The following is a 25,166-nucleotide window of genomic DNA, read 5'->3' as shown; positions in this document are numbered from 1 at the left end:
ACCCGACAAAAATCATGAAGTGACATCTCCTTATGCACATCATATAAATAAAATTCTACCGTAGGTGGCGAGCTCCTAGCATGGAAATGAAAATGTTTCACAAAGATATTGGTGAGTAAGAGATATTGTTCGTGTCGGTCGTGGAGGAAGGCGGTGAGGCCTGCATTCTCAGCCAATTCACAGAAATCATTATAAATCCCGTCTGCTCTCAAGAAATCATCAGAAGGCCATTCACATGGCCGAACTTCCGCGGTGCGAGGAAGATTATATTTGGGCCTCTTATCCTCCTCACTTTGCTTATCCTTCGAGCTTCGGCTCGATGAGCCCCTCAAAAATCTCTTCATCTTTTTCTGAAAAGTTCTGAAATTTTTAGTAACTTCAAAATAAAAGTGAACCGGACTCAACAAAATTGATAGCAACTACTCCTACAAGTGCCTAGAGGCAATATCATGCATCAAAACTACTTTTGACCATATAAATTTGACATGCAAGCTCAAGAATAGGGTCATCTAAGCAGCAAAAATATGCAATGAATAAAGCACTAGAACAAAAACTAATTGGACCATTGGAGGAGTCGCATACCAAGGAACAATCCCCCAAAGCAGTTTTTTGAATGGAGCTTTGAGCAAGGAGATCGAAAATGGCAGCAAGATGACCTTGGGCTCGGGTTTGAGCTGGCTAGTGATGTTTTGGGAGGAAGAAGGAGTGTGTGGTAGCTAGAATAAGTGGAGGGGAGTCACCGTGGGCCCATGAAGCAGGGGGCGCGCCCAGGGGGTAGGGCGCGCCCTCCACCCTCGTGGCCAGGTGCTTGCTCCCCCTGTTGTGTTCTCAGTGCGAGATATTCTCAAATATTCCGGAAAAAATCATATTTAAATTTCAGGGCATTTGGAGAACTTTTATTTTCGGGGTATTTTTTTATTGCATGGATAATTCAGAAAACAGGCAGAAAAATACTATTTTTGCTTTATTTAATATAAATAACAGAAAGTAAAAAGAGGGTACAGAGAGTTGTGTTTTCTAAATTCATCCATCTCATGCGCATCAAAAGGAATCCACTAACAAGGTTGATCAAGTCTTGTTAACAAACTCATTCCGAATTGCATGAAACCGGAGAATTTTCGAATAACACTAGGTTACCTCAACGGGGATATGCATGTCCCCAACAATAAGAATATCATATTTCTTCTTGACAGTAGGAAGAGGAAATTCAAAACCTCCAAAAATAATCAATGGAATTTTTTCGATAGAGTTGATACTGTGGACTTGAGGTTGTTTCCTTGGAAAGTGTACCGTATGCTCATTACCATTAACATGAAAAGTGACATTGCCTTTGGTGCAATCAATAACAGCCCCTGAAGTATTCAAAAAGGGTCTTCCAACAATAATAGACATACTATCGTCCTCGGGAATATCAAGAATAACAAAGCCCATTAAAATAGTAACGTTTACAACCACAACAGGCACATCCTCACAGATACCGACAGGTATAGCAGTTGATTTATCAGCCATTTGCAAAGATATTTCAGTAGGTGTCAACTTATTCAAATCAAGTCTACGATATAAAGAGATAGGCATAACACTAACACTGGCTCCAAGATCACATAAAGCGGTTTTAACATAGTTTCTTTTAATGGAGCATGGTATAGTTGGAACTCCGGGATCTCCTAGTTTCTTAGGTATTCCACCCTTAAAAGTATAATTAGCAAGCATGGTGGAAATTTCAGCTTTTGGTATCTTTCTTTTATGTGTAACAATTTCTTTCATGTACTTAGCATAAGGATTCATTGTGAGCATATCAGTCAAATGCGTACGCAAGAAGATAGGTCTAATCATTTCAGTAAAGCGCTAAAAATCCTCATCATCCTTTTTCTTGGATGGTTCAGGAGGAAAAGGCATGGGTTTCTGAACCCATGGTTCTCTTTCCTTACCGTGCTTCCTAGCAACAAAGTCTCTCTTATCATAATGTTGATTCTTTGATTGTGGGTTATCAAGATCAACAGCAGGTTCAATCTCTACTTCATTGTCATTACTAGGTTGAGCATCAACATGAACATCATTATTAACATTATCACTAGGTTCATGCTCATTACCAGATTGTGTTTCAGCATCATAAATAGACATATCATTAGGATTCTCAGGTGTGTCAATAACAGGTTCACTAGAAGCATGCAAAGTATCATTTTTCTTTTTCTTACTCTTAGAAGGACTAGGTGCATCAATATTATTTCTCTGAGAATCTTGCTCAATTCTCTTAGGATGGCCCTCAGGATACAAAGGTTCCCAAGTCATTTTACCACCTCTAGTCATAACTCTAACAACATTATTATTTTTCTTACTATTCAATTCATTGAGCAAATCATTCTGAGCTTTAAGTACTTGTTCTACTTGAGTGGTAACCATAGAAGCATGTTTACTAATAAGTTTTAGTTTACCTTTAACATTAGCCATATAATCACCCAAGTGTTCAAGCATATCAGCATTGCGTTTTAGTTCCCTACCAAAATAAGCATTGAAGTTTTCTTGCTTAACCATAAAGTTATCAAACTCATCTAATCATGGGCTAGCAAACTTAGTAAATGGGATTTCAGCTTTATCATATCCATAGAGAGAATTTACCTTTACTACCTGTGTCGGGTTATCAAGACCATGTATTTCTTCAACAAGCGGTAAATTAAGACCGTGTATTTCTTCAATAGGAGGTAAATTCTTAACATCTTCAGCTTAATACCTTTTTCTTTCATAGATTTCTTTGCCTCTTGCATATCTTCAGGACTGAGAAATAGAATACCCCTTCTCTTTGGAGTTGGCTTAAGAGTGGTTTAGGAATTGGATCAGGAATTGGATCAGGAAGTGTACAATTATTTTCATTAGTCAACATATTATTCAATAGAATTTCAGCTTCATCTGGTGTTCTTTCCCTGAAAACACAACCAGCAGAACTATCCAGGTGGTCTCTGGAAGCATCAGTTAGTCCATTATAAAAGATATCAAGTATTTCATTTTTCTTAAGAGGATGATCAGGCAAAGCATTAAGTAATTGGAGAAGCCTCCCCCAAGCTTGTGGGAGACTCTCTTCCTCAATTTGCACAAAATTATATATTTCCCTTAAAGCAGCTAGTTTCTTATGAGCGGGAAAATATTTAGCAGAGAAGTAATAAATCATATCCTGGGGACTACGCACACAACCAGGATCAAGAGAATTAAACCATATCTTAGCATCACCCTTTAATGAGAACGGAAATAATTTAAGGATATAATAGTAGTGGGTTTTCTCATCATTAGTGAACAGGGTGGCTATATCATTTAATTTAGTAAGATGTGCCACAACAGTTCAGATTCATAGCCATAGAAAGGAGCAGATTCAACTGAAGTAATTATCTAAGGATCAACAGAGAAATCATAATCCTTATCAGTAACAAAGATAGGTGAAGTAGCATAAGCAGGATCATATTTCATTCTAGCATTTAGAGTTTTTTGTTTCAGCTTAGCCAATAATTTCTCAAGATCACTCCTATCATTGCAAGCAAGAAAATCTCTAGCAGTTTCTACATCCATAACATAGCCGTTAGGCACAACAGGTAATTCATATCAAGGGGGAGAGTCTTCATCATCACTTTCATCAATATTATCAGTTTAAATAATTTCATTCTCTCTAGCCCTAGCAAGTTGTTCATCAAGAAATTCACCAAGTGGCACAGTAGTATCAAGCATAGAAGTAGTTTCATCATAAGTATCATGCATAGCCGAAGTGGCATCATAAATAACATGCGACATATCAGAATTAATAGCAGAAGCAGGTTTAGGTGTCGCAAGCTTACTCAAAACAGAAGGTGAATCAAGTGTAGAGCTAGATGGCAGTTCCTTACCTCCCCTCATAGTTGAGGGATAGATCGTGGTTCTTGGATCTTTCAAGTTCTTCATAATGATAAGCAGATATAAATCCCAAGTGACTCAAAGAATAGAGCTATGCTCCCCGGCAACGGCGCCAGAAAATAGTCTTGATAATCCACAAGTATAGGGGATCGCAACAGTTTTCGAGGGTAGAGTATTCAACCCAAATTTATTGATTCGACACAAGGGGAGCCAAAGAATATTCTCAAGTATTAGCAGCTGAGTTGTCAATTCAACCACACCTGGAAACTTAATATCTGCAGCAAAGTGTCTAGTAGCAAAGTAATATGATAGTAGTGGTAACGGTGATAAAAGGTAACAGTAGCAAAAGTAATATTTTTGGTGTTTTGTAGTGATGATAACAATAGCAACAGAAAAGTAAATAAGCGAAGAACAATATATGGAAAGCTCGTAGGCAATGGATTGGTGATAGAGAATTATGTTGGATGCGGTTCATCATGTAACAATCATAACCTAGGGTGACACAGAACTAGCTCCAGTTCATCAATGTAATGTAGGCATGTATTCCGAATATAGTCATACATGCTTATGGAAAAGAACTTGCATGACATCTTTTGTCCTACCCTCCCGTGGCAGCGGGGTCCTATTGGAAACTAAGGGATATTAAGGCCTCCTTTTAATAGAGTACCGGACCAAAGCATTAACACATAGTGAATACATGAACTCCTCAAACTACGGTCATCACCGAGAGTGTTCCCGATTATTGTCACTTCGGGGTTACCGGATCATAACACATAGTAGGAGACTATAGACTTGCAAGATAGGATCAAGAACTTTCATATATTGATGAAAACATAATAGGTTCAGATCAGAAATCATGGCACTCGGGCCCTAGTGACAAGCATTAAGCATAGCAGAGTCATAGCAACATCAATCTCAGAACATAGTGGATACTAGGGATAAAACCCTAACAAAACTAACTCGATTACATGATAAATATCATCCAACCCATCACCGTCCAGCAAGCCTACGATGAAATTACTCATGCACGACGGTGAGCATCATGAAATTGGTGATGGAGGATGGTTGATGATGATGATGGCGACGGGTTCCCCTCTTCGGAGCCCTAACGGACTCCAGATCAGCCCTCCCGAGAGAGTTTAGGGCTTGGCGGTGGCTCTGTATCATAAAACGCGATGAATCCTTCTCCCTGATTTTTCTCTCCCCGAAAGTGAATATATGGAGTCAAGGTTGAGGTCGGTGGAGTGTCAGGGGGCCCACGAGGCAGGGGGCGCGCGCCCCACCCTCGTGGACAGGTGGAGGCCTCCCTGACATGGATTCTTCTTCCAGTATTTTTTATATATTCCAAAATAATTCTCCGTTGATTTTCAGGTTATTCCTAGAACTTTTATTTCTGCACAAAAATAACACCATGGCAATTCTGCTGAAAACAACGTCAGTCCGGGTTAGTTCCATTCAAACCATGCAAGTTAGAGTCCAAAACAAGGGCAAAAGTGTTTGGAAAAGTAGATACGACGGAGACGTATCAACATCGCTTTCAATGGTGCATATGAAACGCAAAAATAGTCTGGAGTTCTTGTCCGAAACCCTGATACTCCAAAAGAGATTGTCCAGTTTGTACATGAAGTGCATCCAGTTTTTGCCGTAATCCTCTCTACTCTTTTGCACATGCTATGTGGGTGAAATGTTGATACCATGCCAAGTTTCAACATTTTCAGAGTTCATTTTGTAGTGATTTTCAATTTCACGGTCATTTAGCTCTTTAAACAAATTGGCAAATGACTGAAAAATAGCAAATGATGTCAGAAAATAGCACAATGATCTAAATGCTATGTGTAAACATGTAAAAAATATACCCCTCTGTAAAGAAAATATAAGAGCATATAGATCATGATATTATATTTCTTTACAGAGAAATACATCAAAAATACTTTGATCATCAATGATCTTTTTGTGTACAATCTGAATTGTCAACATGAGTCCTCAACGGTTTGTAAACTGGTGAAGACTCATATTGCGGCCACAAATTCCACACATAGAGTTCAATGAAGACCAAGTGGTTGTGATAGTTTGAGAAGTAACATATTTAAGGTGGTAAAAACCTTGTTAGGGGAGCGAGGTGGGACTAATTAAAAACAGCCTACCACAACCTCTTTAGTATCGGTTCGTAGCACGAACCGGCAATAAAGGGGGATGGTGGGGCCACAACCTCTTTAGTACAGGTTAGTGGGATGAACCGGTACTATAGGTTCGCCATGAACCGGTACTATAGATCTCCGCCCGCCTAGCCATTGGAACCGGCACTAATGGTCACATTAGTGCCTGTTCAGTTACAAACGGGGACTAATGTGCTTCACATTTGACCTTTTTTCTACTAGTGCTACTTCCAAGAATGTTCTATCACGATGGATTCCGAAGTACCACTCAATGATATAATAAACAACCGCGATGCTACGGGCCGGATAGACAAATGGGCCATTGAGCTCCTTCCATTCGACATAATATACAAACTGCGCCGAGCCATCAAATCCCAAGTACTCGTGAACTTCGTCGCCGAATGGATAGAGGCCAAACTCCCTAAAGAGTATGACACATATTCCAACTGGGTTATGTATTTCGATGGTTCCAAAATGCTGGCAGGACTAGGAGCGGGCGTCATTTTAACGTCCCCCACTGGAGACGTAGTCCAGTACGTACTCCAAATATTATACACAGACTCCAACAATGCAGCCGAATTCGAGGCCTTATTACATGGTCTCCGGATGGCTGTCTTTATGGGCATACAACGCCTGGAAGTGTGCGGGGATTCAAACCTCGCAATATCTCAAATAAATGGAGATTTTGATGCCAAAGACCCAAAGATGGCGGCTTACCGCAACACCGTCCTAAAAATGTCGGCTCGATTCGAGGGGCTTGAGTTTCATCACGTGGCTCGAGAAAGCAATCAAGCGGCGGACGTCCTTGCTCGCATGGGCGCCAAGCGCGACCCCGTCCCACCAAATATCTTTCTGGAAAGGCTCTTTACGCCGTCCGTGGTGTGGCAAGGGGAGAGCGGTAACACCAGTCCGGATCCGAACACAACCCCAACCTCTGAACACAACGATATCATCGGAGGCTCAGCCACCGAAATAACACCGTCGGCCCACCTAATCATGGCAGTCATTGCCCCATGGACCGAACCCTTCTTGGCCTACCTTAATAGGAAGGAACTCCCAGAGGACCAGAATGAGGCTCGCAGCATCGTTCGGCTCTCGAAGGCCTACAAGGTTCTGAAGGAGAACTCTATAAGAAAAGCGCTACCGGAGTTCTTCAAAGATGTATCTCCAAGGAAGAGGGGCGGCAGCTATTGGCTGAAATTCACGCCGGACTTGGCGGGCACCACGCTGCAGCTCGGGCCCTTGTTAGCAAGGCCTTCCGTACAGGTTTTTACTAGCCGATGGCCCGAGCAGATGCACAGGACCTTGTCTAACGTTGCATCGGATGCCAGCTATTCGCCAACCAAAGCCACATGCCCCCCACCGCTCTACAAATAATCCCCATCACTTGGCCCTTCGCGGTCTAGGGGCTTGATATGGTCGGACCCCTTAAAGGAGGAAGCCATAAGAGAAAGTATCTGCTGGTCATGGTGGATAAATTCACTAAGTGGATAGAGGCCAAACCAGTCAAATCAGCCAAGGCAGGGCCAGTAATAGACTTCATATCCGGCGTGGTGCACCGTTATGGTGTTCCACACAACATCATCACCGATAACGGCTCCAATTTCACAGCCGATGAGGTGAAAACTTGGTGTGCTAATCTGAGCATTAAGCTCGATTACGCCTCTGTCTATCACCCGCAAACAAACGGTCAAGTCGAACGGGCTAACGTTCTTATTATGAGCGGCATTAAACCTAGACTAGTGCGGTCTTTGAAAGAATCAGACAAGCACTTGGTTGAGGAGCTTGACTCCGTACTCTGGGGGGTGCGGACCATGCCCAACCGCATGATACGTCCATTTTGCATCATGCTTTTATATCAATATTTATTGCATTATGGGTTGTCATTACACATTATGTCACAATACTTATGCATATTCTCTCTTATTTTACAAGGTTTATATGAAGAGGGAGAATGCCGACAGCTGGGATTCCAGGCTGGAAAAGGAGCAAATATTAGAGACCTATTCTGCACAGCTCCAAAAGTCCTGAAACTTCACGAAAGTTATTTGCAGAATATATAAAAAATATCGAGCGAAGAAAGTTCTAGAGGGGGTCACCCCATGGCCATGATGGTGGGGGCGCGCCCTACCCCCCTGGGCGCGCCCCCTGCCTCGTGGGCCCCTGGTGGCCCTCCGATGCCCATCTTATGCTATATGAGGTCTTTCGTCGAGAAAAAATGATAAGCAAGCTTTCGGGAAGAAACTCCGCCACCACGAGGCGGAACTAATCTAGGGCTCCGGCAGAGCTGTTCTGCCGGGGAAACTTCCCTTCGGGAGGGGGAAATCATCACCATCGTCATCACCAACGATCCTCTCATCGGGAGGGGGTCAATCTCCATCAACATCTTCACCAGCACCATCTCATCTCAAACCCTAGTTCATCTCTTGTATCCAATCTTTGTCTCAAAGCCTCAGATTGGTACCTGTGGGTTGCTAGTAGTGTTGATTACTCCTTGTAGTTGATGCTAGTTGGTTTATTCGTGGAAGATCATATGTTCAGATCCATTATGCATATTAATACCCCTATGATTATGAACATGAATATGCTTTGTGAGTAGTTACGTTTGTTCCTGAGGACAGGGGAGAAGTCTTGCTATTAGTAGTAACGTGAATTTGGTATTCGTTCGATATTTTTATGAGATGTATGTTGTCATCCCTCTAGTGGTGTCATGTGAACGTCGACTACATGACACTTAACCATTGTTTGGGACTAGAGGGAGGCATTGGGAAGTAATAAGTAGATGATGGGTTACTAGAGTTAGAGAAGCTTAAACCCTAGTTTATGCGTTGCTTCGTAAGGGGCTGATTTGGATCCATATGTTTCATGCTATGGTTAGGTTTACCTTAATACTTCTGTTATAGTTGCGGATGCTTGCAATAGGGGTTAATCATAAGTGGGATGCTTGTCCAAGTAAGGACAGTACCCAAGCACCGGTTCACCCACATATCAAATTATCAAAGTACCGAACGCGAATCATATGAGCGTGATGAAAACTAGCTTGACGATAATTCCCATGTGTCCTTGGGAGTGCTTTCCTTCATATAAGAGTTTGTCCAGGCTTGTCCTTTGCTACAAAAAGGATTGGGCCATCTTGCTGCACCTTATTTACTTCTATTACTTGCTGCTCGTTACAAATTACCTTATCACAAAACTATCTGTTACCGATAATTTTAGTGCTTGCAGAGAATACCTTACTGAAAACCGCTTATCATTTCCTTCTGCTCCTCGTTGGGTTCGACACTCTTACTTATTGAAAAGGCTACGATAGATCCCCTACACTTGTGGGTCATCAAGACTCTTTTCTGGCACCGTTGCCGGGGAGATCTACGCTAAGTCAATACATACCAAGTAGCCATCACAACTCTTATCCTTCACATTACATTATTTGCCATTTGCCTCTCGTTTTCCTCCCCCCCACTTCACCCTTGCTGTTTTATTCACCCTCTTTTCCTTTTGCCCTCTCTTTCCGTTCGCCTCTTTCTTGCTTGTGTGTTGGATTGCTTGCATGTCACGATGGCTCAAGATAATACTAAATTGTGTGACTTTTCCAATACCAACAATAATGATTTTATTAGCACTCCAATTGCTCCTCTTACCGATGCTGAATCTTGTGAAATTAATACTGCTTTGCTGAATCTTGTCATGAAAGATCCGTTTTCTGGCCTTCCTAGTGAAGATGTCGCTTCCCATCTAAACAACTTTGTTGATTTGTGTGATATGCAAAAGAAGAAAGATGTGGATAATGATATTGTTAAGCTTAAGGTATTTCCATTTTCGCTTAGAGATCGTGCTAAAGCTTGGTTTTCGCCTTTGCCTAAAAATAGTATTGATTCATGGAATAAGTGCAAAGATGCTTTTATCTCTAAGTATTTTCCTCTCGCTAAGATCATCTCTCTTAGAAACGATATTATGAATTTTAAGAAACTTGACCATGACCATGTTGCACAAGCTTGGGAGAGGATGAAATTAATGATACGTAATTGCCCTACACATGGATTGAATTTATGGATGATTATACAAAAAATTTATGCCGGATTGAATTTTGCTTCTAGAAATCTTTTAGATTCGGCCGCGGGAGGCACTTTTATGGAAATCACTTTAGGAGAAGCTACCAAACTCCTAGATAATATTATGGTTAATTATTCTCAATGGCACTGTCGGTGTCAAAACCGGCGGATCTCGGGTAGGGGGTCCCGAAATGTGCGTCTAAGGTGGATGGTAACAGGAGGCAGGGGACACGATGTTTACCCAGGTTCGGGCCCTCTTGATGGAGGTAATACCCTATGTCCTGCTTGATTGTTCTTGATGATATGAGTAGTACAAGAGCTGATCTACCACGAGATCATAGAGGCTAAACCCTAGAAGCTAGCCTATGGTATGATTGTATATTGTCCTACGGACTAAACCCTCCAGTTTATATGGACACCGGAGGGGGCTAGGGTTACACAAGGTCGGTTACAAGGGAGGAGATTTACATATCCGTATTGCCTAGCTTGCCTTCCACGCTAAGGAGAGTCCCATCCGGACATGGGACGAAGTCTTCAATCTTGTATCTTCATAGTCCAACAGTCCGGCCAAAGGATATAGTCCGGCTGTCTGGAGACCCCCTAATCCAGGACTCCCTCAGTAGCCCCTAAACCAGGCTTCAATGACGACGAGTCCGGCACGCAGTATTGTCTTCGGCATTGCAAGGCGGGTTCCTCCTCCGAATACTCCATAGAAAATTTTGAACTCAAGGATAGTGTCCGGCTCTGCAAAACAAGTTCCACACCCCACCGTAGACAGAATACTATTTCCATAAATCTAATATGCTGTCATGTTTTGATAGCATGACATCACGTCATGGCCCGGTCTTTATCTGAACCGTTTTTCCTCAACCAGCGCTGCGCATATTGCGAGGCAGTTTTTCTGACATGTCTCATCAAAGCAGAGATCATGTCCCCCTTATTACGGGATTCTCATCAATACGGACGTGGGTAATCCAATCGTGCCTGTTGGTATGACTCCTAGATCTTAGGTAAGTCCCAAACGGCTACAAGGAGGACGCTTGATATTCACCTCCTTTATAAAGAGGGAGAGGCCTGTCCTTTTTTCCTCCTCGTGCTCAATCGAATCCTTTCCCTGCCTCGAGTTCCAACACCCAAGGCTCAGGCCAGGTGCTTCGGACCTTCAACCATGTCCGGATCCAACCTTCAAGGTCGGTGGATGCCTTCCTCTGTCACAGAGGAGGACATCAAAAGGCTGAGAGAGGACAGATATCTGACCGCCGAAATTTCGCATAGGTTGCCCACCCGAGGGCAGGTCATCCCTACTCCCGAACCCACCGAGAGTGTCGTGTTCATCTCTCACTTCCTCCGAGGACTAGGCCTCGCTCTGGATCCCTTTGTTAGGGGTCTTATGTTCTATTATGGGCTGGATTTCCATGATCTGGCCCCGGATTCCCTTCTTCACATCTCGTCATTTATTGTCGTATGTGAGGCCTTCCTTCGCATTACCCCTCACTTTGGTCTATGTCTCAAGACCTTCGATGTGAAGCCGAAGATGATCGAGGGGCAGCACACAGAGTGCGGAGGTGCCTTAATAAGCAAAATCGCTGATGCTCCATGGCCAGAGGGTTCCTTCCCAGAGGTGTCCAGATTGTGGCAGCGGGAGTGGTTTTCCATCACAGCTCCCCGAAGTGCCAAGTGGGTAGCCACCCCCACCTTTCGCTCGGGCCCCCCATCGCAACTGATGTCATGGATTAGCAAGGGTCTGAGCTGGGGTCCAGCAAAGGATGTGCCAATATTGCAGAGCCGTATCCGAGATCTCTTTGTGTCGGATTTCGGGTTCTGGCAGATCCTTGAGGTTCGAACACTGGGGTGCGCGTGGAGATTTCGCCTCCTACCTACCTGCACCCCTCTGCCTCACTAAGATCTAAGCTATGGAAAGAACATCACAAGAGACACAGGGTTTATACTGGTTCGGGCCACCGTTGTGGTGTAATACCCTACTCCAGTGTGTGGTGTGGTGGATTGCCTCTTGGGCTGATGATGATGAGCAATACAAGGAAGAACAGCCTCGCGAGGGTCTTTTCTTGGCTGGGGCGACGAACTGCTAGGAGGAGTTCAGTCACCCTTCTCTCTCTCTCTCTCTTCTCGATTCTCTCTCTGATTTCGATCTCGATCCCAGCTTGTTTCTGGGTTGGCCGATTCTCGATCCTCTCTACCCTGGGGGTGGCTAGTCCTATTTATAGGCAAAGGCCCAGGGCCTCTTCCCAAATATTGAGCGGGAAGGGCGCCAACAATTGGCCATTTTGAAGGGGAACATCTGGTACACTTATCCTGACTAAAGTTGGTCCTCGCCTGCCAAAGGCTCTGGTGGTGACGCTGGCTTGGGCTCCATAATGACTTCCTCCCTGCCGTTGGACTAGTCTTGGTCTCGTTGCACCGAAACGGGTGCCTTTGCTTGATGCTCTCGCCTGCGCTTGCTCCCTTTGCACCAAAGAGGAAAGGAGGACACTGCGTGGGCTGGCGCCTGCCTGGCGCCCTTGGTCGTCATGGCTTGCGTCACGGGCACCTCGTGAGGTACCCCGCCTTGATCTCTCCGCCTCCTCGCGAGCCAGCCTGATGAGGCCGTGCCTGAGGAAGCTCCGTGTCGTCCGCCCCGCGAGGCTTGGCCCCTCGCGAGGGTCTTGGGTCTGTGTTGATGAAGATGGGCCGTGCTGGGCCCCCCTTTGAGCCACGCCGCAGGCCGCAGGTAGGCAAGTCTGGGGACCCCCGTTCCCAGAACGCCGACAGTAGCCCCCGGGCCCAAGGCGCGCCCGGACTTGGCCGTGCAGGGAGGCGAAAGGGCAAGAGTGAAGCGCCGCGGGCCCTAACAGCCTGCGGCCTTGGGCGTCGCGTGGCAGTTGATTGGACGTGGGCGTCTCCACTTCCCCACAGTGCCTCGGCAACTGCACGGATTGGACAAGTCCCTGCATGCAAAGCGGGTCATGATTACCTGTGATCGTGGAGGTCGGCGGTTGGCCTTCGCCGGCCATAAGTATGGATAGGCGCGCGCCGTTCCAGTCCATCCCTTCTTGCTTCTCCTTCTTCCCGGTCTTTGCTTCGTCTTGCTGCAATGGCTCCGATCCACTGGTTCTCGACGGCAGAGAAGGGAAAGGCTCCCCGAGAGGAACCATACCCGCTCCCGCCGAAGAAACGGCTCGCCCTCCGCGGCCGAGACGAGGGGGCCCATCAGGTGGTGTCGAGGCCCTGCTGCGAGCGGCCACCGCCGGGGTTCCCTCTTCCCTTGTACGCCCACATCGAGGTCTCTGAAGGAGTCGATGCCGATCGCCACGGGCGGCGCCGCCGTCGGCGCTGACGGGTCACGAAGGTGTGGGTTGTCCCCCCTGGGGTCCACACCGAGGGCTCCTCCTGAGAGTTCGTGCTCCACGCCGCCATGCCTCCTCAGTCCTAGATTCGCCTTCCTCCCTTCTTCGCCTCCATCATCCCGCATGGAGAGCTCCTGGAGCTTTGGCTGCAGCACGCCGGCTGCAGCGCCCTCACGACCGAGGCAGAGGTCGCGGTCGTTGCCCCGGGCGAGGTCTACATGACTCGGGGCTGGAGCGAAATCACCCAGGTTTGCAGGACAAGAGGCGCCTTCGCGATCCACTTGGAGTACGATGGTGCTTCGGTGATGTTCTTCAAGGTCTTCGATGTGAACAGGCGCCGGCTAGAGTGCTGCCCCAAGAGAGGTGGTCAGGACCCTGCTACGGCGAGGACTGGGCCTGCCGATTGCTCCCTTGGCGGCTGCTTAAGCGGCGGAGGCGTTGGAGGTTCCAGCGACTCCGGCGAGCTCTTCGCGACTCCGGAGACGAGCGACGACAGCTACGAGCCCCCGAGCCGGCGCTGCTCCTGGAGCAGGGCGGGCTCGTCAGGCCGTCGCCGACTCTGATCTGGATGGGGTTGGCACCGGTGCTTGACAGCCCACTGTTGATGATGGTGTCTTTTGCAGGGGCGCGTGTAGTTATCGTCCTTTTAGGATCTGTTCCCTACGAGGAATCAAAGACGCGTCCCGTGGGGGCTTGTAAGGTGCCTGTGATCCTGTTTTGTTAATATAACCCTTGTCGTAGAACTGTGCGAGTTGCTCATTCTGTCTTAGCTCAGTTCTCCCTTTCGAACCTCATGAGAGCTTGGTGCTCTGCGCCGACAGGTCCCAGTCCCAAGGCGGCTTCAGCCGTCGCTGGTATGCCAGGTCGCGATGCCGTGGTCAAGGCCAGGAGGTGAGCGACCCGGGGTCCGGTAAGAGCCCCTGAGTCGCGATGCTCAGGAGGTCCCCTTTGGCGCTCAAGCACCCGTCGTTCAATGAGAAAGGAGAGCGGCGTCGCTAACACGGGATTGCATTAGGTGCGGGGATGGTGCCACGGTAGCTGGTGCTTCCGGGTGGTGACTTATCTCGAGAATCAGGGGCCGTTCTCTGGTGTGTCGCCGGGTCCGTGCATCGGCAGGCGTGAGGTTGCTCGGCGAGGTCCTCACGTGTCCCTCCCCTCTCGCCTTTGCTCCCCTTTCTGCTCTACATCCTCGGGTCCTGGCCCTCGAGCGAGTCTCAACCGTCGCTGGTATGCCAGGTCACGATGCCGTGGACAAGGCCAGAGGATGAGGGCTGGAGAGCCAGTAGGAGCCCTGAGTCGCGATGCTCAGGCACCCCCATTTTAACGTGCAAGCGGTTCGCGCGGATGAGAGTGAAGGAGACACCGCAAGGGCCTCGCCTGACGCAGCTCCTTTAGGAGATCCTGTAGACCCATCATAGAAAGAACGAGGGGTTGCCATGACAATTGACAGTCAGCCGTTGGTTGCATCTGAGGGGCGATGAGGCACTGAAGGCTTGATGAGGTGGCGCCATGTGGGGCTGCCGCGGCCAGAGCTCAGCCATTCAGGTTTGTCGGCGTTGCAGGGACGGACGCATGCGCAAGCGTCGTGCCGTTTGGGAGCAGCTCCGTTAGTTGGCGTTAGTTGAGCGGGCAACTAGGTCAATCACATTAGCCGCGAAGGAGTGGATTCATTCAAATAGATGCTAGGAAGGCGGACATCACTGGGTCAGGCCCGAGCGACTTGGGGATGATGCAGCCCGTGGGGCGCCCCCAACAAAGTAAGCTAACAACATGAAATAAAAGGGATACATGCCGCAGGGATGGACCCACGCGGCCTGGGAATAATGCAGCCCTGGGGGGCGCTCCCAGCTGGAAATGAAACTTGAAAGATGTCACCTGATGATGTTGAGGACGAAGGAGTGTTGGTGTAGCAGACTCGGTGGGCTGTGGAAGCCGATCCTCACGAGCCCCCAGGCCCAGGGGCCTCGGGAGGCTCCGGAGGCGCTGGTGGCTCTTCGCGGACCATCTCCATCTCCGCCAGGGCTGCGGAACGCCTGGCCTCTTGAGCCTTCATGATGCCCCTCATGAGGCGCTAGTACGTGGCAGCCGCGTTCGGCAAGCCATAAGGCATGCGAACATAGCTGTGGGGTGGACCTTCGCAGCGCCCCACTCGCGAGGGCCAGAGGCGCTCTAGAGAGGCGACTCGATTGAGCCCTTGTATGTCGATGCAGACGCGCAGCCCACCATCCTCGCCTGGATGGGGAGCCACAGCTGGGAGGCGGCGGCCGCCTTTCATGACTCTTGACTCCTGTAGCTCCTGAATGGCCTTGCTGACGAACTCCTGAGGGTTTGGATCTCCTTGCCTTACTCCTTCTTGAGGGAAACGTGCTTCGAAACACGCCTCCATGTGGTGCCCAAGCGCCTCCCTCGTGACCTTAGCCAGGTCGGTGGCCCTCCAGGGGAGAGCCTCCGAGCCCTGCCTGAGGAGGGCGCCGGGCGTGCTTTCCTATGCGATGGAAGGAGGTTCCCCCTGGGCAGGCGCAGGCCCTGAGGGGCCTGCCTCCTGAGGGGCCGGGCCGGATGATGTCTTCTTCTTCCTGGGGGCGGTCTCGGGAAGCCTCCTGCTTCCGCGATCCGGGTCTTCCAGCAATGCGGCCTGAAAGGCTCGTTCCAAGGAACACACCGCGTCCTTCTCTTCACAGGGCACCGTGATGACTCCGCCACTTCCTGGCATCTTGAGGAAGTTGTAGCTGTGGTGAGTTACAACCATGAACTTGGCCAGCGCTGGGTGCCCAAGGATGGCATTGTACGGCAGGCGAATGTGAGCGACTCGAAGTCGATGAGCTCAGTGCGGTAGTTGTCACGTGCCCCGAAGGTGACAGGGAGGCGGACCTGCCCAATCGGGACCGTGGAGCCATCGGTGACTCCGAATAAAGGCTTGGTTGGCTGAAGCTGGTTGTAGGGCACTTGGAGATTGTTGAATGTTTCCACGGACAGGACGTTGAGCCCTGTCCCGCCATCGATGAGGGTCCTGGTGACCACCATGTTGCTGATGATTGGGGAACAAAGCATCGGGAGGACTCCGGCTGTGGCCGCACACTTGAGCTGATCTGCTGAGCTGAACGTGATGGCGCACACCGACCACCTGAGAGGGCGCGTGGCTTCGAGCTTGGGGAGGACTACATTCACTTCACGGGCGAACTGCTTGAAGATGCGTTGAGAGGCTGGGGCTTGAGCCCCGCCCAGGATGCAGGCGATCGCGCGCGGCTCCTGGAAGCCCCCAGCCCCCTCGTCCTGATGGCGGCCCTCGTTTCTCCTTCGCTGCGGCGGCAGCAGAGGGAGGCCTGCGTTGCCTTGCGGGCGATCCTCGCGAGGCCGATCCCTCCAGTCTCCCTCGCGAGGCGGGTCTTGCCAGCGATCCTCGCGAGGTCGATCGCGCCACCCTTGGCGCGGGCAGCGGTCTTCCCAGTGTCCTGCGTTCCTTCCTCCTCGACCATAGCCCTGGTCACCGGGGTCGGGGCGACGGCCGATCCTTCCTTCTCGCACGGCTCGGAGCTCTTGACATTCATTGGTGTTGTGGGTGTGGAGGTCGTGGTACACACAGTACCGACTGCCCTTGGAAGGTTCGGGCTGATCTCTGCCCCGCTTGGTGTCTGGTTCTGCCGCGAGCACGGCAGCCCCCTTGCGCTTCACATCCTTGGCCTTGGGCTTCTTCTCTTCTGGGTCTGCAGCAGGCAGCTCGAGGAGGGAGAGACGCCCTTCCTCAGCCCTGGCGCACTTGGTTGCCAAGTTGAACAACTCCAAGGAAGTGCACAGGTCTTCATGCATCGCCAGCTCCTCCATCATCTTGACATCGCGCACGCAGTCGGAGAAGGCTGAGATGATGGCCTCCTCGGTCACCTTGGGAATCTTGAGGCGTGCGTTGTTGAAGCGCTGGATGTACTTCTGCAGGGTCTCTCTGGGTTGTTGCTTGATGTGGCGCATGTCACTCACGGCGGGTGGCCGGTCGCGAGTACCTTGGAAGTTGGCGATGAAGCGGGTGCGCATATATTCCTAGGAGGAGATCATGCCTGGAGCCAGGTTCAGGAGCCAGGTGCGTGCCCCGTCCTTGAGCGCCATGGGAAACCAGTTCGCCATGACCTTCTCGTCTCCATTGGCAGCTTCGATGCCCAGCTCATAGAGCTGGAGGAACTCCGCAGGGTCGGCCGTGCCGTCATAACGAGGAGGCAGGTCTGGCTTGAACTTGCCGGGCCACGCGATGCTGCGTAGCTCATTGGTGAAGGCACGGCAGCCAGCTGTGGCCATAGGAGGCCTTGGGTGACGGAGAGCTTGGTCTTGCATGTCCCCACGCGCCGCAGCTGGGAGCAGCGCGGGGTCTTGACATGCGGGAGCAGGAGCATGGTTGCGACGTGCTGGAGCAGGGAGCGCCCGGGCAGCTTCTTGCGGGCAAGGGACTTCTTGGCAGCTCTGCTCTTGCCACGCTGGCACCTAACAGAGCGGGTTCCGCCCAGGGGCCACGTGCCTTGGAGCCATGGCGCCTTCTTGAGGAGGAGGCGGCTGGGGCGCCGCTGGAGCTTCGTCGCCCACGCGGGGCGGGGTGCGGTGCAGCGGAACAGACAGCGCAGGAGAGCCCCCTGCGGCGCGGACGAGCTCGGCGACGCGGTCGAGCCATTCTTCATAGACGTCGTCGACGGGACGGTAGCGCAGGAGCTCGTTTGCCACGATGAGCGCAGCTCGAGCCTCCATGGATGCGCGGAGAGCGCGGGACGAAGAACCAGCTAGGGTGAGCGAGGGAGTAGCGATGCGGCCGTCTTGCCGCACAGACGGATGCTGAGACGACGCTTGCTGCTCGTCCCCCGCTGGGATGGTGGCGGCGTTGACGGCAGGTGACGGGGAACGGCGAGGACGCCCGCCGACAGGAGCCATCTGGGTGACGCGGGAAGCGAGAGCGGCCCGGCGCTCGGCGCGGGCCCGACGAGCGTCAGACATGGACGCGATGGTCGGAGGAGAATGGGGTGGTGGAAGACGAATTCCGGCGCACCCCTACCTGGCGCACCAAATGTCGGATTTCGGGTTCCGGCAGACCCTTGAGGTTCGAACACTGGGGTGCGCACGGAGATTTCGCCTTCTACCTACCTGCACCCCTCTGCCTCGCTAAGATCTAAGCTATGGAAAGAACAGCACAAGAGACACAGGGTTTATACTGGTTCGGGCCACCGTTGTGGTGTAATACCCTACTCCAGTGTGTGGTGTGGTGGATTGCCTCTTGGGTTGATGATGATGAGCAATACAAGGAAGAACAGCCTCGCGAGGGTCTGTTCTTGGCTGGGGCGACGAACTGCTAGGAGGAGTTCAGTCACCCTTCTCTCTCTCTCTCTCTCTCTCTCTCTCTCTCTTCTCGATTCTCTCTCTGATTTTGATCTCGATCCCAGCTTGTTTCTGGGTTGGCCGATTCTCGATCCTCTCTACCCTGGGGGTGGCTAGTCCTATTTATAGGCAAAGGCCCAGGGCCTCTTCCCAAATATTGAGCGGGAAGGGCGCCAACAATTGGCCATTTTGAAGGGGAACATCTGGTACACTTATCCTGACTAAAGTTGGTCCTCGCCTGCCAAAGGCTCTGGTGGTGACGCTGGCTTGGGCTCCACAATGACTTCCTCCCTGCTGTTGGACTGGTCTTGATCTCGTTGCACCGAAACGGGTGCCTTTGCTTGATGCTCTCGCCTGCGCTTGCTCCCTTTGCACCAAAGAGGAAAGGAGGACACTGTGCGGGGTGGCACCCGCCTGGCGCCCTTGGTCGTCATGGCTTGCGTCACGGGCACCTCGTGAGGTACCCCACCTTGATCTCTCCACCTCCTCGCGAGCCAGCCTGATGAGGCCGTGCCTGAGGAAGCTCCGTGTCGTCCGCCCCGCGAGGCTTGGCCCCTCGCGAGGCTCTTGGGTCTGTGTTGATGAAGATGGGCCGTGCTGGCCCCCCTTTGAGCCACGCCGCAGGCCGCAGGCAGGCAAGTTTGGGGACCCCCGTTCCCAGAACGCCGACACTTTGAGAGAGATTTCAGTCTGGTTATGGTAATGCAAGTTATGCTAGTTCGTCGAGTCCAGCCTTGCAAACGTCGGCCCCTCCGAGTGTGGGAATTCAACCCGGAAGAACCACGAGCTATTCAGCACTTCTTCGGCATGACGCTCGAAGAGATGTTCAAATCGTTCTTCGGACCCCAAATAGAGTGTCCGGACACCACTGAGGATGTGGGTTTGAGCTGCAACCGCCCTGATACCCAAGTAAGTAATCCCATGGCCGAACACACTATCCTTTTATTTATCATGACATCATTCTAAAAAGTCGCTCTTTGGCCAGGACTAGATAACAAAGGCGAAGATGATCAGGTGTCCGGCCCCCCTTCCTGAAGGCTTGGACAATCCGGTACTGGACAAAATGCTCGAGCCAGCGTCTTATCAAGTGCCCTCAAAGGAAGATGAAGGGGGGAATAAAGAGGCCGACAGCGGGCCTCACTCGCTACTTGTCCCAAACGAGCGGATGAGCGCCTCCGCGAGGGAGGATAAACAGGGGGGAAATCTGACATTCCCTCTCCCCGGGGAAGGAAGAGGACTACCTCTGAAGATCCGGAAACTAAGGTTTCCAAACGGGAGAAGAAATCTTCACCAGAGGGTCCTGCCTCGGAGGGTATTCTTGCCGCACAATGTCCGCGCGAGGATCAGCCCTCTACCGAGCTGTAAGTAATCAAAAAGTACTTAATAATGAAAATATCCTACCTTACTTCTAAAGACAATAACCGATGCTTATAAATTGTAATCCGGATCGCAGCCCTTGTCGACAGAGTTCGTCTTCGGGGGATCTTCCTCCGGAGATGATGGAGAGCGAAACGCCTCCTCCCGACACCCAGCCTTCGGAGGCGGGAGACCCTGAAGTGTCGTCGCGGAGGGTATCTCCTGATCCGCACAGGCCAGAGGATAACCCTTTGGCTACCCGGAATCCTCAGTATCCAGCTCCTAAGGACAGCGATGGCAAGAGTCCGGAACCGTACAAAGTGCGGTCGGACGCATTGAGGGATCTTCTGGGGCAAGCGGCTGTCTCAGAAGTGCATCGTACGCTGATGGGTACGATAATTGAAAGGATTTCATCCGTTGAAAGCGGATGGCATGAAGCATTTATGAGTCTGCTGAAAGGCTTTGAGGTACGTGAAATAGTGTATGTTTTTATAGTACCGCACATGTTAGGTGTGCCCTATGCAGATAGTGGCCCCTGAGACTCTAGTTGTCGTCGAGAACGGCGGCAAATCGAGGATCATATTCCCAGGTAATAACCCGACTGCCTTTATGTGCAGGTGGCTGAGGCTCCGGTGGCTAGCCGGACTGATGAGTTTACCGAGCTAAAGCGGCAACTTGATGCGGCCGATGCCAATATCGTGCTTGTCAACCAGCGGCTTGACGAGGCACAGGGTAAGTGATTTCTCTGGTGATCGTCACATAATAAGAGGAGCATGATGCCAGTATCTTTAATATGTTGTGACTGCAGATGGAGCTGCTACCATGGAGACCCTTCGGGCGGAGCTTGCCCGAGCCGAGGAATAAGCAAGGAGTAGCAATGCGGTCGCTCTGAAGGCGACCGAAGAGTTGAGGGCCGAATAGGCCGCGCATTGCGAGAGCAAGGAAAGAATAGCCAGAATGGCTATAGAGTTGAAAGATGCCACTGACCGCTATCAGCTTCTTGAAGAAGAAAGCCGAGTGAAGGCGACGGTTCTAGAGAAGGCCCTGGTAGCTGCCAAGGAAGCCCGCTCCAAAATTAGAGCGACGAAGGAGGAGCTGCATCAAGCTATAGATATCGTGTCTGGGAAGCCCTTCTTGTTGCGGACGAAGTTCGGAGATCCGAAGTATGCTCCTCTTGATCGACTATGGAGTTCTGCGGATGCCTATGTGGATTTGGCTGCAAGTGCTGCTGATGCGGCCAAGTACTTCAAGGATCAGAAAGATCACGAAGTGGAAAAGCTGTTCTGGTCACAGTTTCATGCTCCAGTCCATCCGCTGCTGTTGAATGAGCGAATGGCCGAGTGGTCCGAGCTCCATAGGTTGTCCGGACTTGCCATGAGGTCCGTTGTGGATCATCTGTGGCCGGGAGGGCCAAGGCCGAATAACTATTTAGTTTAGTGCAACAATTCCTTCGTGTTGTGCCGCGCATCGATGCTATGAAGAGATCAGCGTGCATAGAGGGTGCGTGGATGGCCTTTGCCCGTGTCAAGACATACTGGGCGGAGATGGAGGCCACCACTGTTGCGACACAAGGTTCGGCCGTAGGCCGAGTGGCTGCCGAGCACTACTTTGAAGAAGTTCTTGAAGGTGCTCGTTCGATAGAGGCTCAGTGCTCGAAGAATATTATGTTCTCATGACATGTACCTCCATTGTAAAAACAATGTTTTATTGATTTATCAAGGATGTATTTATACTTTTGCCCGAAAGTACTATGATGCCTCCTGTGCGGCCGTTTATGTATATATGTATATAACTTGAAAGTTTGCAGTCGTCAGCTTTCGCCCCCGCGCATATAATGCGGGGGTGTTCGCAGAAAACGTGAATCCACACTTGATCCAACGTCTTGGTCCATTAAGGAGGTGGTAGTGCAGCGAACGAGGCAATCAGACTATATTGCTTTAACACATTCACTTAGCCATAGGAGTTTGACAGTGGGGCTACTATATAGCCCCTGGTACTTCTGCGCTCATCCGAATATGGGGCGCGTATGTACATGACCGGGAAACGGCCCTTCGTTAATGCGGAGGAATCCCGAAGATTCCGCCGAGTCATCGAGTGGTTGACCAGTCTCTCGCTATATCATGACAGTCAGTTTTCGGCTTTCCCTACTGAGGTGCTCATCCGGATGAACTAGGGCACAATCGCAGTAGTTCTCCCAGTGCTACCTTAGCCGATATAATGGAACGTAAGGTACCAAAATGTGGGAGCCGGGCAAACCCAACATTTGACCAAAGACATGTTCGGAGCTGATGCATATAGGGCCAAACTTGTGACGCCGAACACTCCCTAAGGTGTTCGGTCTTTATAACATATACTGGGCTAAACAATGCCCTTAATAATAAACCCCATGTGTCTAGGTACGTGCAGTATCCTGACGTGGCCACATGCCAATAACGTCAGCATCCTTCTCGGTTTTGTGGAGTATCCGGAGGATGTGAGAAACAAGAGACAGTAAAAAAGGTTTACGCAGGGTCTTAATGTAAAAAGAAACCTTTGGGCGGGTCCCTGCTGCACGTCTGCGCCTGTGTCTCCGTTGTGCCATGTCCTGGACGGGTGTAGCACGATTGTCATCTGTAAAAGGAAAGAACTTAGGTGAAAGTTGTCATGCCAAAAAAAAAGAATTGGTTATTATCAATGAACTATCAAAATTCAAGAGAAGTCAAGTTGAGGCGGGCTGGCCCTGATTACACGCGGGAAGCCCCTGGTATCGTCTATGAGGGTTTGATCATCAAACCAGTCTCATGTATATGTGGTGGAGTGCCAGACTCGTCTAACCGTGTCTGTGGTCTTGACGACCTGTCATTTTTTCTGGTTGGTGAGGCCGTCTAGTTCGCGGCTGTTAAAGCTGCCGTATCCTCTTCCGCACGTAAAAAACGTTCAGTATTTCCGCTAACTGTGATGATGCCACGTGGACCGGGCATCTTAAGCTTGAGAAAAGCATAATGCGGTATTACGTTAAAACGAGCGAAAGCCATTCTTCCGAGTAGTGCTTGATAACCACTTCGGAATGGAGCGACGTGGAAAGTTAGCCTTTCGCTTCGGAAGTTATCGGGAGAACCGAATACAACCTCTAGCAGTAGAGAGCCCGTACAGCGGGCCTCTTGACCTAGTATTACTCCCTTGAAGGTAGTATTACTATGGCTTATTTGTGTCGGGTCTATCCCCATTTTGTGGACTGTGTCCTGATATATCAGATTTAGATCACTGCCGCCGTCCATGAGGACTCGTGTGAAATGGTACCCATTTATTATTGGGTCTAATACCAAGGCCACCAGTCCTTCATGCCGGATACTTGTCGCGTGATCCCTATGATCAAAAGTGATCGGGCAGGCCAACCAGGGGTTGAACCTAGGGGTGACGGGCTCTATGGCGTGTGTGTCTCGGAGTGCATGCTTGCTTCTCCTCTTCGTCACATGGATCACATTTACCGTTTTAACCTCTGGTGGGAACTTTTTCTGTCCTCCGGTGCTTTGCTGGCGAGGTTCATCCTCGTCTTCACTTGGTGTCTCTTCCCCTTTGTGTTCGGCGTTTACCTTACCGGCCTGCTTGAAGACCCAACATTCTCTGTGGGTGTGATTTGCAGGTTTGTCGGGGGTGCCGTGAATCTGACAGAGCTTGTCAAGAATCTTGTTTAGGCCAGATGGTCCTTCTCTGCTGCCTTTGAAAGGCTTTTTCCGCTGACCTGGTCGAGAGCCCCTGAATCCAGCGTTTACCGCCGTATTATCTGGGCTACCTGCTTTATTTCGACGCTTGTTTTTGTTGCATCATGGTTTTCCATTGCCATCCTTGACTTCGGATGTGCTTGGGTCGCTGGTGCTACTACAGGCCAACCAATTGTCTTCGCCCGCGCAAAAGCGGGTCATGAGGCTTGTTAGGGCTGCCATTGTTCTCGGTTTTTCTTGGCCGAGGTGTCTGGTGAGCCATTCGTCTCGGACACTGTGTTTAAAAGCTGCTAAGGCTTCGGCGTCCGGATAGTCAACGATTTGGTTCTTCTTGGTGAGGAACCTGTTCCAAAGCTTTCGGGCGGACTCTCCGGACTGTTGGATTATATGACTTAAATCATCTGCATCCGGAGGTCAGACATAAGTCCCTTGAAAATTAGCCCGAAAAGCGTCCTCGAGCTCCTCCCAACTTCCAATTGAGTTTTCGAGGAGGCTTTTCAACCAGTGCCAAGCTGGCCCTTTAAGCTTGAGGGGCAAGTATTTAATGGCATGGAGATCGTCTCCGCGAGCCATATGAATATGGAGGATAAAGTCCTCGATCCAGACTCCAGGGTATGTGGTCCCGTCGTATGCCTCTATGTTCACTGGTTTGAATCCTTCTGGGAATTCGTGATCCAGCACCTCATCGGTGAAACATAGGGGGTGTGCGGCACCCCTGTATTGGGATATGCCATGGTTTTCGGACGGTTGTAGTATTCGGTTTTGATTTTGTGCCGGAGCGCGCTTCCTAGATCCATAGATGGATCTGGTCACGCCAGATGTTTGGCGCAAGTTCTCACGTACATCGTGTGTTGACTTATGTGCGACTTTGTTAGCCGCTCTATCGCGGTCACAAGGTGGTGCATCTGGCCGGTTGGTCGTATCATTTTTCGGCTGTGTGGGCTCTAAGGCCTCATCGTCGAATTCAGGTAATAGCTTGTGCTTTGGATAGCTATTTGTGTGGTAACTTCCACCATACTTTGTTTCGCCATTGAGTACTTTGTTCCACCTGCTGTTGAGCGTATCTTGTGAAGCCTTAAGCCTTTGCTTCTGCTTCTTCAGGCTCCTTGCTATGGCAATAAGCCTTCTGCGGAGGTTCTCTTGCTCCAAGTGCGTTTCCGGGATGATGTGTGCATCTTCGTCCAGACTGTTTTCCTCCCCAGACGGTGTTTGATGAGGTTTATCCTTAGCGTCGCCATGTTCGGACGCCGGATCCGCACTATGTTCACTGTTTGCATCTTGATCGCGCTCTGCCACCGGGGTGGTGCAGTGGTCGTTTCTTCTAGAGTCGACCGGACTATT

Source organism: Triticum aestivum, chromosome 1A (genome assembly GCF_018294505.1).
Source record: "Triticum aestivum cultivar Chinese Spring chromosome 1A, IWGSC CS RefSeq v2.1, whole genome shotgun sequence".
In the NCBI taxonomy this organism is placed as follows: domain Eukaryota; kingdom Viridiplantae; phylum Streptophyta; class Magnoliopsida; order Poales; family Poaceae; genus Triticum; species Triticum aestivum.
Note: the sequence above shows the minus strand (reverse complement) of the source record.